General features: G+C 40.9%; 1 long non-coding RNA gene across 1 annotated transcript; it reads right to left on the bottom strand.

Annotated features, from left to right (window-relative positions):
• Positions 1 to 1,137: 1,137 nt before the first annotated feature.
• On the bottom strand, positions 1,138 to 15,559 carry LOC137765238 (uncharacterized). Its single transcript, XR_011074134.1, has 3 exons — positions 15,478 to 15,559; positions 2,534 to 2,684; positions 1,138 to 1,300 (listed from the first exon to the last, which is right to left on the bottom strand). It is a non-coding gene; the product is annotated as an uncharacterized lncRNA (long non-coding RNA).
• Positions 15,560 to 18,073: the final 2,514 nt, after the last annotated feature.

The following is an 18,073-nucleotide window of genomic DNA, read 5'->3' as shown; positions in this document are numbered from 1 at the left end:
GAGAAGAGTAGCTATACAATGGTAGAGCACATTTTTTTTTTTTTTTTTTTTTTTGCCCCAACCAAGAAGTATTCTCCCATTTTAAAGTTTTCAGTATCTCTCCTCCACAATTATCCTTATGTGGCAGCTTCTCGCTATGTCCTCAACAGCACCCTGCCACTACGCTTGCCTCCCCCAAATTCATTGTTGACACAGAAGCCAGCAGGATCTTCTTTGAATGCAAACTAGGCAACATCACTTCTCTGCTTGGAACTCACCAAAGACCTCTCTTTGCAACAGAGAATCAAATCTAAATTCTGTACTGTGGCCTGGAAGGCTGCCCTACTGGCTTCTGCTTACTTCTCTTCCTTCTCTGTACTCTGCCAATTTTTGTTGTTTTCCCTGAATATACCAAGCTTGTTCTCATCTTGGGTCTTTCCCTCTTGCTGTTCCTTCTGCTTGAGGTCGTTATCTTCACAAAGTGTCTCCATCTAATAGTCAGTCTTCAATCCAAATGTGACCTCTTCGGCGAGGGCTTCCACATACTCTCAGCTAAAGCAGCCTCAGCCTCCCAGCTACTACCTGCGACATTACCTCAAAGTGTCCTTCATAACATGCGTCTTGACCACTGTTATTTATCGTTTACGTGTTTATAGCATATAAGCTCCTGGAGACAGAACACTATCTTGTTCACCACTGTATCCAGAACTCCTACTGGGCAGCTGTGAACACAGAGCAGGCACTCCGTGAATATCTGTTAGCTGACAGGCTTGAGCTTTGTAAAATAGTAAAACTATTTATCTGACAGCCATTAGCACAGGACCTTGCACATAGTAGGTATTCATTAAATATTTATTGAATGAATAGAAGTAGCTACAAACTCCACTGAATCAGAGAGACAAGGGATGCCATTTGAAAAGGCTTTACGTAATATTTTGTGCTTAATTAATAATTTTCTGAACATTAAGGAAATCAATAATCATTGTAAAAAATAGAGATAAGTATAAAGAAAAGTCATACCACTGAAAGAAAACCATCGTCGACATCTTGGCAAACATACATATAGATTTTTGTTCCTACATATGTGAATACACACAAGATTTTTAAAAATTGGTATCATATGTATACGCAGTTTAAATAGAAAACTTCTCAAGTGTACTCACCAAGAAATAATGCTTATTTTAAAGTATGAGGATGAACATTAAGATACATTAGACTGTGTGCTTTACTTACATATTTCAGGTGGTGATTACAGAAAATAGAGAATGAGATTTGTATGGACACTTCTTTCAGCAGCCAGACCCATGTCCCATGCTAGGGGCTCTCTGCAGCGCAGGGAAAAAAAAATTTCCAGAAAAGTTTGTCAAGCCTGAGATGCTGCTTATTCTTATCTAGACCTAATTCTCCTTCCTTTCCACAGAAAAGCACTGATTGCTTATATTTTCATCTTTCCTAGCAAAAGATAATATCACTGGAAGAAAACTATCAAGACCCGTATTTTTAACTTTACCATAAACTTATATATAATACAAACTCCCATGATGGAACTGTACAGTTAGGCTATGCTATCGAAATGTCAGGAGTGGTGTGTTCCTTGGAGGTGAGGGGAAACTACTAGATTTGGATATCTGGTGTACGAATGTATATGAATATACAAATGACATTTATAGATCCAGATATACCCATCCACCCATGAATATATATAGTTGGCATCAAGTCACTAAGCACAAAAATGTTGTGGGTGCTTACAACTTCTTTTAAAAAGGCATTATTTGCATTAAAACTATGTCTTCTAATTTCTAAAATAGTCTGTGTAAGGAGTTGGGAAATTTGGGTTAAAAGATAACAGGGAAAAAAAGGAAACACTGGAAAAAAAATTGGAAAAGTATGCATATAAATATCACAGTCTTCTGTGCTTTCAGCCTTTTATATATGTGGAAGAAGGTGCACATTGTGTTTCCAATTCTGACTTTGCCCAGCTGCCTGTGTGACTTTGGCCAAGTCAGTTCCCCTCCCTGAGCCTTCGTGTCTTCATCACCAAAGTAAAACAAGAGAGAGAAAAGGAAAGAAGTCAGCACTTGTTACACCAGGCAGCCCACCTAAGCAATACAGAATGTCCCATCCAGCTTTAGCGTTCTGTGATTATTACTGTTAAAAAATATATCAATTGTGTTATCTTGTACAGATTAATTATATAAGTTATTGCTTTTTTTTTTTCCTCTTGCCTTTTTTTGTCTGTTGAAAGGATGTCGGTAGGTAGTTTTGCTAAACGGTGCTTTATCTGCTTAAAATTTGTGTGGTATCTACCAACATTACTGACATTTTTAGTACCTGTCAGTTATACTTCGAAAGCCTCTGATGCTGGTTGAAGTTTTAGTTGAGTCAAAACCCTCCTCAGGTGGGTTTACCATGGGCATTCCTAAAAGGAGGCAGCAACCCATCTCAGGAAGACTGTGGTAAAGAACACAGCCATTTCAGAGCTGTGGCCAGTGAGACAGGGGACTGGATGGGGAAACAAAAGTGTGCTCTATGGTTGTCAGGAGAGAAAAGGTACTTGCCATAAGTGATTGTTGGTATGTGAAGATAAAATTATGCTGAAGTCCTCTAAATCTTGTGAATGCTAAAGACTCCATTGCTATCCACAAAACAACTCTCTGGAAAGGAAACACGCGACCTGAAAACTTCCTGTTGTCTTGAACAAGGGCCTGGAGGGTGAGAAGAAAAAACCAACATGTAACCAAAAGGGATGACATAAAGAATGCTCACATGGCAGTCACTGTTAAAATACACAGTTAAAACTTTCAGGATAGAAGGAACAAACTCATGGCGGCGCCCCATCCAGTAGTGGAGAATCTCAGGCTAAGGCCCAGCCACAATACTAAAACCTTAGAATAAAGTCAACGGTCCCTCTGATTGTTTACCACAATGCTTCCTTTAGAACTTCTACTTGAGGAGTTGGGGTGGAGCAAAGAATAAAAAAACCCTTTCTGAGCTTGCCTCACATCTAGCTTGAAAGTAGAATTTCTTTACTGGAACTGCTGATCTGGAAGGCTACCAGTTTACGTGGGTTTCAGTGGGATTTTAGAGTTCAAGCATGTGTATAGTCTACTTGTTTGTGTGACAATGCTGCACACACACACACACACACACACACACACACACACACCTGCCTCATTTATACCTCCAGGCTAGTGTTTCTCAGTCTCAGAACTATCGATATTTTGGGCCAGATAATTCTTTGCTGTGGGGCTGTCCTGTGCATTGTAGGATGTTCGGCAGCAGCCCTGGCCTCATCCCCCAGATGCCAGTGGCTCCTCCCTCCTCCCGCCCCCCCCCACCCCAGATGTGACAACCAGTAACGTCTTCAAACATTGCCAAGGGTTTCCTGGGGGACAAAATCTCCCTTAGTTGAAAATCACTGCTTTAGGCTGAGATGAGGACCTTTAGTGAAGGGGAAGAGAAGATTCCAAGAGAGTGAGGAAAGATTCAGATATTTATTCTTGAAGTTATTCTGTTTATGGAAGTTATTCAAAGATGCCTACAAGTGTTTTGAGGAACCTGATCTTATTCCAAGCAAGCCAATATTACAAATATTATTTTAAACTGTAACTTATAACTGCTTTTCGACAGAAAGTCTTACTGGATTCAAGCATTTGCCTTGAAGAATGCTATCGATTCAGTCACTGTTTCATCACTTGTGGCGCTGCGGCCTTCCCCATGGAAGAGCATCAAGTGGTGCTTTCCTTTCTTCCCCCAAACTTTGCAAATTACTTTGAAACACTGCTGAAAACACATTTTAGCAGAATAACTTATTTTTTACTGTGATTCTCTAAGAACCCACTGTGTCTACTAGCTAGGAGAGCAACTATCTTTATTCTTAACATAACTGAGACATAGTTATCTAGATCCATTTTACCTTGTTGCCACACAGACTTAAAATATTTTGTTACCAGCAAAATTGTAATTTGCAGACAACACTGACCTTACTGAATAACCTTATGACCAAAACTCATTATCTTCAGAGTGACTAAGAATTAATATACCTTAATCTGAAGCTTAAGGATACACCCTTATTCAGTGTTTACATCTTATCTTGACTTGTATTTTGCTCCTAAAGAATAGAAAACAACCACAAATGGTAAGGTTGTGTGTGTGTGTATGTGTGTGTGTATGTGTGTGTTTGTTGGTAGTAGCATTCCAGGCCCCCTCCTTCTACAATTTATTTCAACTATCACTTATTGAACACTGACTGTGGACCAGGATTTGTACCAATTTTAAGCGGATTTTATTTTCACAGAAAAATCAGATATATTTCTTTTAAAACTGTGCTGTAATTAATCTTTTCTCCATTATTTTGATATTAATGAAGATTACCACAAAAACTACTGGCTTTTCCAGCTGTAAATGTAGGACAGAAATCAAGGAATAGGAGAGAGGGACTCTACAAAAGGTAGGCTGGGTTTTTATAAAGCCAAACATCTAGCTTTATAAGATTACACTCTGTGGTGAAAATTCTGTTTCCTATTGTTTTACTACTTGTAGACAAGTAAACAAACAAAAAAATGCTCTTGGGCTAAATGTTTATTTTCGGCTAGATGGATGGCAGGCCCAGAAGAACATCACAGGTAAAACTCTTGAAACATCTGTTTCAGACAACTTCTGGAAAAAAATATATACTTTCTGGCCTATAAATTATTCATCATATTTTTCCATATTTGCTACTGATTTACTAGTAATATGTTAAATGTAAGTAAATAGGAATAGCATAAATATTGCCAATACACTAAAGAGTTTTAATTTTAACTTTAATTCTCACTTGCTTTTAGATGTTATCTTCTGTGTTAGGTGCCGGCCCCTAATCTGGTGTCGATTTACTTGGTTGAGGAGTTATGTAAAATTATCCAACTGATATAGGCCAGGTGTTCACAGCTCTTTATGCATCAGGGACTACACTGAAAGCTTTCCAAGAGTAGGTGGCTGTGACCTATAGCAAGCATGACAAAGACAGCACCTGGGCCTATTTGCAGTGTCCCTTAGGCAAGTTTTCTCCACAAACTCACCAACCTCCTCCAAGCTCCCTGCCCCCCATCCTAGCCACATTCCCTCTCCCCAGTCATCTGAAAGAACTGTCCTTGACCCCCTCCTGCATTGAAATGGAGAGTTTGCAGCAGCACAATGGCCTCACGCTCTTCCACTGCCGAGCGCCATCCTTGCTGCTTCTACGTCTGTCACCTCCTACATCTCTAGCTAGTCTGAGTGGTACAAAGCACCTAGAACCTCAGAAAATGACTTTTCGAAGCTTTCCAACCTCAGCTGTATACGTCACAGAAAACAGTACATTTGCCATCTTTAACAGTGTTATTTTAAAAACCTCTCTTGCTCTTCCTCTCATTCTTTTCTTTTTATGTTGTTTCTAATTCTTGTTTCTTAGTTATTCTTTTCAAGAAGGGAGAAGAAGTAGGTTGAAAACCAACTAGAAGATATTGGAGAAGGAAAGGAGGTCCGCTAGAGGAGGGTACAAGAGGAAGATGATCAGTATTAGTTTTGGAACAAGGCTGCTGCTTCTAGATAGAAATTATTTGTTTGGTGTAGGAATGTGTAGCTGCAATCACGGAGCCACCAAGTGGCCAGAATCTTAGCAGTGTGTTTCCTAGCTCTGGCAGCCAGCATTCCTGCCCTTCTGTCACTCACAGCTCTAGTGCCTTCATATGAAGGCTGCTCAGAAGTGAGTTGAAGAAGTACAAGCAATTGTTATGGGTTGAAATATGTTGAAGTCCTAACCCCCAATATCTCAGAATACGACCTTATTTAGAAATAGGGTCACTGCAGATGTAATTAGTTAAGATGAGCTCATACTGGATTAGGGTGGGCCTGTAATCCAATACGACTGGCATTCTTGTAAAAAGGGGAAATTTGTATATGAACGCACACAGACAAGAAGAATACCACATGAAGGTTGGAGTTATGCTGTCGTAAGCCAAGGAACTATCAGAAGCCAGAAGAGAGGCTTGGAACAATCCTTCCCTGTGCCTTCAGAGGAATTAAGGCCCTGCTGACACCTTGATCTCAGACTTCCAGTTCCCAGAACCATGAGACAATAGATTTTTGTTGTTTAAACCACTCAGTCTGTGGTAATTTGTTAAAAGACAGGCCAAGCAAACTAATACAACAATGTAGCAATGATAGAGCTGTCCTGCTCTTGACTAGAATCTCCCTGGAGGGGTGCAGCTTTGATGTGGCTAAGAAATGTGCACCATCCAATCCAAACACCTAGAATGAAACCCATGTGTATTAATAGACATATACATGTAAGGACATAAATGGAAACACACTGCGACAATTTCTAAGAAACTCCATGAAAATAATAATTGCTGAAGCTACTTGTTATGGTTATCATAACCAAATGATAAAAACCTGTGGTCACTCTTGGGTTTCTTAAATGTCAGCAGATCTGTATCTCCACCTACCAGGGCAATTCCAGGAGCTGAGCACTCCCGGTCACCTCCTTCTATAATTCAGCTCAACCAACATTTATTAACATGACTACGTATCAAGAATTCTAAGCAATGGCAGTTGAATAAAGCATCAGACACAATCCCAGTCCTTAAGCAGCTTATTGTATAGTAACTAATAAGGCAGAATTCTGGAAGAATCTTTCACCTATTAACCTATAGGGCATTCTGTCCATTTACACCCAGGAATGTTCAAGACTCTTAGTACAGGTGATGGAAACACAACTCAAGCTGGCTTAAACAAACACACAGATAAAACCCTGTGTTTTTTGAGGGTGAAAATATGACTTAGTCAGTGCATTAGTCAGGGTTCTCCAGAGAAACGGAATCAACAGAAGACAGAGAAAAGGAGAGAGAAAAGGTAGGGGAAGGGTGGAGGAAGGGAAGGAGAGACAGACAGAGAGAAGAGATTTCTTTAAGGACTTTGCTCATGTGATTGTGAGGGTAATTTTTAGGGTAGGCTGGCAGGCTGGAAAATGAGGTAAGAGTTGATGTTGTAGTCTTGAGTCTGAATTCTGCAGGGCAGCAGTCTGGAAACTCAAGCAGTGTTTCTATGTTGTAGTCTTGAGGAGAATTCCTTCTTGGGAAATCTATCTTTGTTCTTAAGGCTTTCAGCTGATTGGATGAGGCCTACCTACATTATGGAGGGTAATCTGCTTTACCCAAAGTCTGTTGATTTAAATGTTAATCACATCTAAAAAATACATTCACATAAACGCCTAGACTGGTGTCTGACTAAACAACTGGGCACCACAGCTTAGGCAAGTTGAAACATAAAGTTAACCACGACAGGCAGAGTAGAATCCATGGAGTGCCCCAAAGTTATCAGGAACCCACCCCTCCCCATCTTCCTTGGTGAAGGCTTTGGCTGGCTCATCTTCCAGTTCATGCCCTGCTGGACCAATCACTGTGGCTGAGGGAATGCAATGCCCTGACTAGGGTCGAGAATGGGGAGAGAGGCTGTTGTGTTTCAGAAGGGATGCTGAGCAGGCATCAGGAGCTGTTTAACTAGAAGGATCTCACCAACCAAGGGTATGGCGTAGGGGAGTGTGGTTTTGAAGGAAAAGGAAACATTCTGTGCAAATCCAGTCCTTGGGTACTTAAAGATGGGAAGGAGAAGGGAGAGAGAAGAGACCCTTTGGGAGAAATGAAGGGTTCTTGCTGGAATGTCCTATACGCTCCTGCCACTGGAGGTGGGCCGTTATATCAGTGGTCACACCAGAGACCACATGCAACGAATAGGCTTATATCACATTAGCTTGATCTACACTACCTTTGAATCTCATGAAATTTTCCTTTGAGGAAAATTTGTTTTTTCTCATTGATTTAAAGTCAGTAATTTCTGTTCCTCTGAGCACAGAATTGCTTTTAATTATAAATGCATGACATTTAAAATTATTTAAATACAAATATTTTTACACCAAGGGGTGTGGAATGCGGGGTGTGGGATGTGGGGATGGAAGCAATGAATTTTTTCCTGTGCAGAAACCCTGCTGGAAAAATATTTTCCCTTAGTCATCGTTCTGAAAATTATCCCTCTCAGGGATGCTTGTTATTTAAAATTAAATGGAATTGGCATTTAGAGATTTTTGAATAATTTAGCTGGACTTGTTTCAGTGATTACATAATGTTTGCAAATGGGTCAAGGTCCCAGTCACATTGGGGAATTAATAAACGTATCTGTTTATGTGGCCATTATTCATCTGCCTCCCCCCACCCTCATCTGCTTCCACCACCATGGCTGCTACCCCTACTCCTCTCCACACTGGACGCTCCTTGAGGACAAAAACTACCTTTATTTATCTCACTCCCGGTGTGGTCTCTGACATACAGAGTTTACTGCATCAGTGTGTGTTGAGTTGCACTAAACATTGGTATCCAGGGAGCCTGGGCTCTTAGGAAGGTAGAGAGTTCTTTGAATTCTCAGTGAACAAAGCTCCTTTAGAACAAAAGTCAACAACATTATAACAACGACAGCTCTACAAATTTCTAGATGCACAGCTGCAACTGTTGGCAGCTGCACACAACAAAAATCTTACATGCAGCTAATGTCTGTCAAATATTGGAAACCAACTGTAGGCAAAATCTGAAGTATATTTTCTATATCCTCACTCTTCACCTTTTTAAAAAAATTTCTCTTTTTAAACAACTCTCCCAACCATCCTTCCCTTTTCCATGTTCAAATCTCCCTTACCCTCTTCATTCCCTCCTCCTATCGAAATAGGAAAGGACCTCACTTTAATCATTTTTGCTTGTAAATTAATCAACTGATTATAATTTGGAATTAATGAATTTCATTTGAATTTTTTCTCTATTATAAAATGAAAGAGTGTGTTACACTCCGAAAGGAAAGCCAGGTATGAATAAGCAGATGGCGACAGTCCTCCTGTCCATCTACAGGTGCCTCTTTCCTTCTCTCCCTTCCTTTCTGCTTTCCTTCTTGGGGAAAGGGTGGGTTACTCTGAAGACCAACCCTAGCAGTACACTGATTTTTTTTTTTTTTAATAAATTTATTTATTTATTTTATTTTGGGCTGTGTTGGGTCTTTGTTGCTGCGCGCAGGCTTTCTCTAGCTGTGGCGAGCGGGGGCTACTCTTCGTTGCGGAGCGCGGGCTTCTCTTTGCGGTGGTTTCCCTTGCTGTGGAGCACGGGCTCTAGGCACGCGGGCTTCAGCAGTTGTGGCACATGGGCTCAGTAGCTGTGGCTCGCGGGCGCTAGAGCACAGGCTCAGTAGTTGTGGCGCACGGGCTTAGTTGCTCCACGGCATGTGGGATCTTCCCGGACCAGGGCTCAAACCCGTGTCCCCTGCGTTGGCAGGCAGATTCTTAACCACTGCGCCACCAGAGAAGTCCCCAGTACACTGATTTTAATTCTTTGAGGGTGACTAGAGGGAATCAAATAGAAAAGGTGGTTGTGGTCTTTTTCTACCTCAAACACCTACTTCCGGGACCCGGACAGGGCTATGGATGATGATGACCCATTTCTCTACAGAGGGTAAGTCCACCTTGTACCCTAGCCACTTTAGGCAAATAGTCCCTTCCCTGGACTCCTTTTCTTTCTTTTGAACACAGGACAGTCCCCTCTCCCAAATTTAACCCTGCTCCTTCCATCCATGAACTTTAACAAAAACTACCATGGGCCAACTCCGTTGGACCAGCATTGTTAGGAGTTTGCAAACTTTACTGCTAATCTGAATACAACCCTGCAAGATAGGTTAATATTGTTTCCATTTCACATTTGAGAGTCCCAGAGGCTAGGTAACATCCCAAGATCACAGCATTAAGTGGCGAAGTCTAGAAGCTTGAGTCTTGCAGCTCCAAAGCCCATGTCTACTCCCAGATGTGTTTTAATGTCATCTGGCAGTCTGGCATTCATTTTAAAAAAACTGACGATATTTTTATTCTGCTGCCTCCCTAACCTGACATCTTGAATCACAGCCTCATGCCTCCTATGTTATTTCTGCCCTCACTTGAATGTCTCTGGGGTACTTCACATTCTACCTGATCAAAACTGAATTCAAAACTGCTCCTATGTTCCCAGTCTTTAATTCAATCAACTCAGATGCTTAAACTAGAAACCTAGGACCCTTGACATTTCCCTTTTTCTCACTCTCTTTTTAAAAAACTGGTCACCAAGTCCTACAGATTCTTTCTCCCACAAACACATACATACATACACATACAGTGCAGACCTATTCCTGGACTCTCATTTTTCATTTTGTAAGAGTTCTAACTGTTCTCTCTTTCAAACCTCCATGTTGCCATCAAAATACGTTTTTTTCTAAAATACACATTTATTTATGCCACTCTCTTGCTTATAAATTCACAGGATAAGGTCAGAATTCCTTAGCCTGGCATAGATGGCCCTGTCTTCCTCTCATCCCTATTCCCTATCACAACCCTGACTCCTTGGCCCACTCCCAAACTACTATGTCCTTTGAATCCATGCTTTCACACCTGCTGAACTTTCATTTTCTTTCTCCACGTGGCCACCCCTATTCACACACCAACCCCAAGTTCAAATGCTGTAAAGCCCTCCCTAACTTCTCTGGGATACTTGGTCCTCTTGCACTTCTACAGCTGCCGATACATACCTTGATGATAAGAACACATACCTTTGTACTTGGGGTGTCTGCTGACAGTGTACCTCTCGCCCCCACTAGAAGGAGAACTCTCTCTGGGCAGAGATCTAGTATCATCTGTGCTTGGAATGCAGATATCTCGCACCGTTTCTGGCGTGTGATAGATCCTCAGTAAATATCGTTGGGCTGCTCTTAACTGAAGTGTATCTGAGGAATGAGGGGCTCATAGCACCTACCTTCCAGACTGAGAATGTGATTTAAATACCTACTCACAATTAAGCTGAGGCCTGAGTAAAATAAGCAAGATTTCAACATTTGTCTTTTCTGTCTGTGACCTCACCTTTTTTTGGTTCCCTTTTCCTACCAGTAACAGCCTCTACTCCCATTTAAAAAAAAAATTTTTTTTTTTTTTTGGCTGAATTGGGTCTTTGTTGCTGCACATGGTCTTTCTCTAGTTGCGGCGAGCGGGGGCTACTCTTCGTTGCGGTGCATGGGCTTTTCATTGCGGTGGCTTCTCTTGTTGCAGAGCATGGGCTCTAGGCACGCAGGCTTCAGTAGCTGTGGTGCGCAGGCTCCAGTAGTTGTGGCGAGTGGGCTCAGTAGTTGTGGCTCACGGGCTCTAGAGCGCAGGTTCAGTAGTCGTGGCACACGGGCTTAGTTGCTCTGCAGCATGTGGGATCTTCCCGGACCAGGGATCGAATCCGTGTCCTCTGCATTGGCAAGCGGATTCTTTTTTTTTTTTTTTTTTAATAAATTTATTTATTTATTTATTTATTTATTTATTTTTGGCTGTGTTGGGTCTTTGTTGCTGTGCACAAGCTTTCTTTAGTTGTGGTGAGTGGGGGCTACTCTTCGTTGCGGTGGGCGGGCTTCGCATTGTGGTGGCTTCTCATTGTGGAGCACGGGCTCCACAGTAGTTGTGGCACATGGGCTCAGTAGTTGTGGCTTGCGGGCTCTAGAGCTCAGGCTCAGTAGTTGTAGCGCACGGGCTTAGTTGCTCCGCGGCATGTGGGATCTTCCCAGGCCAGGGCTCGAACCCAAGCCCCTTGCATTGACAGGCAGATTCTTAACCACTGCACCACCAGGGAAGCCCGGCAGGCGGATTCTTAACCACTGTGCCACCAGGGAAGTTCCTCTCTTCCCATTTTAGATTCCCAGTGACCTCATACATTTTTTGCTCTGTCCCTTTCCCCAAATCAGGAAGGATCTAGAATCATCACTTGTATACCAACGGCAACTCCCAGCTCTGCTACACACTAGCTGGGATCCTGGGCAAGCTCTTAACCTGCCTGAAATTGGTTCCTCATTTACAACATGGAGATGATAGTACCTGCCTCCTATGGTTGCCACAGAGATGCAGTAAGAAATTCTAAGTATTAGCACAATCCCAGACACATAATAATGGCTCAATTAATGTTAAATGAAGACTGCCTTATTTACACTGATATGCTAGTTCTTCCTAATGCATTTACTTCAAAAAATGCTATTCAATTGTGGGATGAATTATCTCTAATTAAAGAAACCTACTTGTTCAACTATATCTACTGATAACTTCCCTAGTGTCTTTCTTTACACCTGGGAACTCAGGAAGAAAGGCTCGATCCCAGCACTGGGGAGTTGGATTTCCCACCTCTGTGATAAGGGCAGCAGTATAAGGGTCTACACATGAAGCACTTCCAGAGTTTAGAGGAGGGTACCTGGCACAGCCTAGTGAGGGGTGCTGAGGGCTCAAAGAAGTGGTCCACTGGGGCTGACATCAGTCAGATGAGGGCAATCTTGCCAGAGGAAACAGGAGCAAAGGGACAGAAGTCAGACAGGGTTTGATGGGAGAGGATACATGACAAGTCATTTGGTTCAGCTGTACCTTGGGTATGTGTAGGAGGGGGTGAGTTGGAAAGATGAGTCTAGAAAGATAAGGAAGTGGCCAAATCCTCAGCAGTAAGAGCAAGTGGGTGGGGAAGGTGTGGGTTAGGGTTCTTCTAGCCCAGTAAATCTCAACTGTGTTTTGCATATTGGAATCACCAGGAGCTTTTAAAAATACCAAAACCTGGGTCCCTAGACAATTACATATAAATCAGTATGGGGGTACTGAAGCATCATTTTTTTAAAGCTCCCAAAGTGATTCTAGTATGCAGCCAAAATTGAGAACTGCTGTATAATCTGGCCCCTGAAATCACACCAACCCAAATTTGGCTGCAAAGGGTAACAATGTAATTATGGACCTTTAGAACTGGAGGGAAACTGAAAGCACATCTGATCCTACCCCTGTATTTTCTTAATTAATTTATGAATTTCTTATTGTGGTAAAATACACATAACATAAAATTGATCATTTTAACCATTTTCAGGTGTACAGTTTAGTGGCATTAAGTACACTCACATTATTGTGCAACCATCTTCATCACCATCCATCTCCAGAATTTTTCATTATCTCCAAATGAAACTCTATGTCCACTAAACACTAATTCCCCATTCCTCACCACAGTGAGGCTGAGATGGACTTTCAGAGCTGTTCTTTGTTGGGGGTGAAGGGAACGGCCTTTGATTTTGACCAGTCATTGGACACAAGGGTGCTACAAGAAGGGGCTGTGACTGAGGGCGAGGCAGCTCTCTTCAGCCCAAGCAGTTCTAAAGAAGGCAGACAGCTGAAGGCTGTTGGCTACCAGCACTTCTGGCATTTGGAGAAATAAAGCCTTCATTCCTAGAAGGAGACCTGAGTGATGTATCGCATCATCTACCACATCGCAAAGAGGTCTCCTCTTGCTTGCTTTGGCCTCGTGGTGCTGGGGTGCCACTGGCACTTCACTATAATTTAGAGAGGAATCTAAGGTATCCAGGAATCCCCAGCCTATTCTCTCTAGGCCCACCCCATCCCTTCCCTTCTTCATCCTCTACTTTGCCATCCCTGGTCTTTCTCTTCCTCACCCACAACATAGAAACATTATTGTTGCCCTTCTGTTGAAGACTGCAGTTTAAGTCATGGCCCAGAGTTCCTGCCCCTCAAGCCTTTCATTGCCCAAGACACAATGAGCAGGAATGGGAGCAGAAAGCAGTTGCCCAAATCCTGGAATATGGGTAGATGGGGCAGAGGGATGCTGGGATAAAATACTTAGGCACAGAGAATGCCAGGCCAGGAGCATGGACTCAGGTACTGAGAGGCAGATACTGAATCAAATAAGCAGGTACATGATGAGAAAGTTAGGACCAAAAAGTATGATAGCTAAATTGTACTTGGCATTAGGGACATAAACATTGACCTTAGTTTTGTGTGTTGAAGAAATGGCAAAATGAGAAGAAGAAAAATACAAAGTTAGTATTTATGTCTAATTATTATGCAGTGCAATAATTCAGTGTATAGTAAAATGTGTTAAAACTGAAATGTGTTAAAATTGAATCCTATCTCAAGTTGCATTTGAACAGTAAACTCTTACATACAAATAAGGGACTTCATAAACTGTAAGATAACATGTAGATACCTATCTTGGAGATCTGCTCACAACCTCAAAACATCAGAGGAAATGTTCACTGCAGTGCATCCTCTTTTGGGTTGAAGGAAACTGTACTTTTGGATCCCTCCTGCAGCCCCCTTGGCTCTCACAGATGCAGAACCCATGTGCTGAGTTCCTAATTCTAAACTCTGAGACTTGTTTCTCATACAAATTTCTCCTTAATCATCTTACCTGTGCATTGTAAATACATTTTGTGACTTTTTTCCTAAAAATAATTTCTAGACTATTTGAATAATTGGATTTATGAACATTTCAATTCCTAGTCCTTAGGTAACCCACTCCACTTCAGTTTTAATTAATGTCCACTACCCTAGGGTCTTCCCAAGGCCTTTATGTCATCTGAAGTTAGACTCCATTTGGAGGCTCAGTAATCTTTTTTTTTTTTCCTGAGAAGTATTCCTGAGAAGGTATTATTTATTTGGAAATTGTTTAGGGTAATCCAGATGGAGGAACAAAAGGTGGATTTTATATTCTTCCTTTCCCTTTCTAGTCCTGTGGTTCTAAGGGTACCACAATTTCCCCCCAGCTCCACCCCACCCATCCTATCCCCACTCTCACCCAAAACTAAATTACCCCTATCAGAGAGATTGGGAAAATACACTAATGATTGAAAAACATTTCACCTGCACAGTATTTCCATTTGGCCCCTATTTAATTTCTGAGTGTCATTTCCATTTCTTGTTCTGACGCTATCTGTACTCTCTGTATCCTCAGAGTAAGAGAGCATAACATTTCTCTGGGGAAATTTACTCAGAATAAACCTCCAAATGCAAATTCTCTGAAAAAAACAACAGGATCATACATTTAAAAAAATAAGTTTTGATATTTCCTTCAGGCCAGAGTCTCTTTTCTCTTAGGACAGCCATGTGGGAATTGAATGATTTCTCTGCTTGCAGTACAGTCTTCTTTATCCTCATCACCATGATTATCGCTAATAAGTTTTTAGTCTACATTTTTTATGATTCAATCTTGGAAATGGTTCTTAGAGTTTCATGATCATTTCCTTAATTGTTTCCGTTTTTCAGGCTTTTACGAGGACATTAGCTTTGTCCTTTCTTTTAACTGCCTGAAAATCAGGACTTAAATTTTATTATCAAGTAGCTGAATGGAAAATCCCTCTCCTGGGATTCTTAGTGAGGCCACATGAGAAGCCTCCGAGGACATGATGTCTCATCATAGAGCTAAGTCAGAGCCTAAGACCTGAGCTTGTTCTCCACTTTGCTCACAACTTAGTGTGATAACTCATCAAGGCTTTAGCAAAAATAATCCTGCCTTTCCACTGTTTTGTCTCACTGTTTACTTAGTGTGACCCAAACTACAAATCAAATCTCATCTCCTCTTGTCTATCAGTTCTTCACCCTTGGCCAGCTGTTCTAGGTGGTTCCTTAGTTCTTACCATCAGTTTTTAGCAGTTCTTGGACTCTCCGAGCAGGCATGGAGCACTACAAACATATTTCTCATAGGGATCAATGGCACTTCATGAGAAACACCCAAACTCCTTCACTGAGACCTGAAAAAGGTATAGTACTGTTGTGAGTTTTCATGTATCCCAACCCCTTTTTCTTCCACCATTCCTTCTTCCTTCCCTTCCACCAAGCAGAAGTTATTAGATAGGGATAAATGATGTCAGCCTTATGCAGAAGAAATAATTCCCAATTACCTAACTTCTAACTTACTCTGTGATTGGGCTGTAGTTTCATCTGAAAGCAAAGGAAGATTCTTTGTTCTTTTAAAGTTCTTTTTATCCTGACAATTCTTGCCTAAAATGTTGGGAGTTGGCAGAATGGAAATACGCATAACACAACATCGTAAATCAACTATAATCCAATAAAATAATAAATAAATAAATAAAATAAAATGCATGAGAATGTTATAAAAAAGAATGGAAATAAGCAAAGAATAATCTCTCTTCTATCAGAGGTAGCGAAGCTGGCTCTCAATTCAAAGAGCAGAATTGGTCTTGCTATTAAGACTTAGAGTACTACACATTTGTTACTTGGCTTTGAAAGCACATGATGTGGACTTTAAAGATTTTTTTTTTAATGTTACGGTTTGCTTTTCAGATTGTAATTGTCGTACATAAATAACACAAGGCTAAGCAAAGTCAAACCTGGGGTGCGTGCAGGGTCAGTTCCAGACACAAGAGACATGCAGTGTTTCTATTCTGCCATTTAAGGGAGAGGTTCATGGGGCAGCCAAGGGCAGTACTTATTGTCCCTAGACACTACACAGAGCAAAAGGCAAAGTGCTAAAAGTTGAGAGTGAGAGATGAATACTGGCCACTAGGGAAAATGGCAGTCTAATTGCAATAGGAAGTTGGAAAATTGAGAATAGAAGTTAGAGAATAGAACCAAAGCCATTCAATTAATTCTGCCCTACTGTGTCTTCCCTGGCTGGGATTGCTTTCACCTGGGTGGCCAGTCCTGCATTGGCTCTTTGACTTCCGCCTCTTAAAGGTACCACTTAACACCTGGTAGTTCTTATACAGTACACTGATGAGGCTGCATCATCATCTTCTTTATCATTGTCACAATCACCATCAAATCAGCAATTCTTTTTCCAGGATGCAGAGCAAGTCCTAATTTGCCAGATCCCCCGAGAACTAAAATTTAAGTTGGATTTGATGATGTCTTGTCTTCTTAGAAGTCTGTTGAGATGGTTTTCTGGAGTTGACACCTTTACTGACTTCCTGCAGCTTATTTTATATATCATCCATAGAATATGTGCTATTGAAATTTGTGTACAAATATAGTGCATCCTACAAGCATAAGGAGAGTATGGAGAGAAGCTATTATATTTACCTGCCACAATCAGTTGTTTGCTCTCATGTGGTAGGAGATAAGGAAGAACGCTTGGGGAATAGGAAAAGAGAAATACACAAAAGTTCCTTCTGCAACATGCAGCCTTTTCCAGAAAAAAAATAGATAATCTGGCTCTAGTGGGCATTGTTTCCATATCTTATTACAACATTGAAAAGGACATAAAGTCCCAAATGAACTTTTAGATCTCATTAGTTTGAACAATTCAGCCCTGCCCATCAATGGCATTTAAAGAGAGCTACACAGGGAACTTTCTGAACCTGATAAAGGTCATCTACAAAAAGTCCACAACTTAGATCATACATGATAGTGAAAGACCAGATGCTTTCCCCCTAAGATCAGGAAACAGACAAGGATATCCATTCTTGCCACTTCTGTTCAATACTGTACTAGAGGCTCTAGACAGGGAAACTAGGCAAGAAAAAGAAATAGAAGGCATCTAAATTGGAAAGAAAAAAGTTAAATTATCTCTATTTGTAGATGACATGCTCTTGTATATAGAAAATCCTAAGGAATTTACTAAAAAAATGCTAGAACTAACAAACAATGTCTAAGGTTGCAGGATACAAGATCAATATACAAATGTCAGTATATTTCTATACGCTAGCAATGAACAAGGTGAAAGCGAAACTAAGAAAACAATTTCACTTACAGTAACATCAAAAAAGAATAAAAATAGGAATAAATTGAGCAAAATAAATAAAAGATTTGCACACTGAAAACTCTTAAAACATCACTGGAAGAAATTAAAGAAGATCTAAATAAATGGAAATGACACCCCAGGTTCATGGATTGGAAGACTTAATATTGTTAAAGTAGTGGTACTCCTTAAATTGATCTACAGATTTGATATAATACATATCAAAATTTCAGCTGGCTTTTTTGCAGAAATTTTCTCACACTTCCCCATTTCAAAACTTACTACAAAGTTATGGCAATCAAGACAGGGTGGTAGTGGCATAAGGATAGACATTCAGATCAACAGAACAGAACTGAGAATCCAAAAACAAACCCTCATATTTATGGTCAACTGATCTTTTACGAGGAGGCTAACCAAGACAATTCAAGGGAACAACTAGATATCTACACACAAAAGAATGAAGTTGGATTCTGACCTTGCATCATGTAAAATAATTACCTCAAAATGAATCAGACCTAAATATAAACGTTAAA

This window comes from Eschrichtius robustus, chromosome 5 (assembly GCF_028021215.1).
Source record: "Eschrichtius robustus isolate mEscRob2 chromosome 5, mEscRob2.pri, whole genome shotgun sequence".
Taxonomy (NCBI): domain Eukaryota; kingdom Metazoa; phylum Chordata; class Mammalia; order Artiodactyla; family Eschrichtiidae; genus Eschrichtius; species Eschrichtius robustus.
The sequence above is the reverse complement of the archived record's forward strand: the minus strand, read 5'-3'. Positions and strand labels throughout refer to the sequence as shown.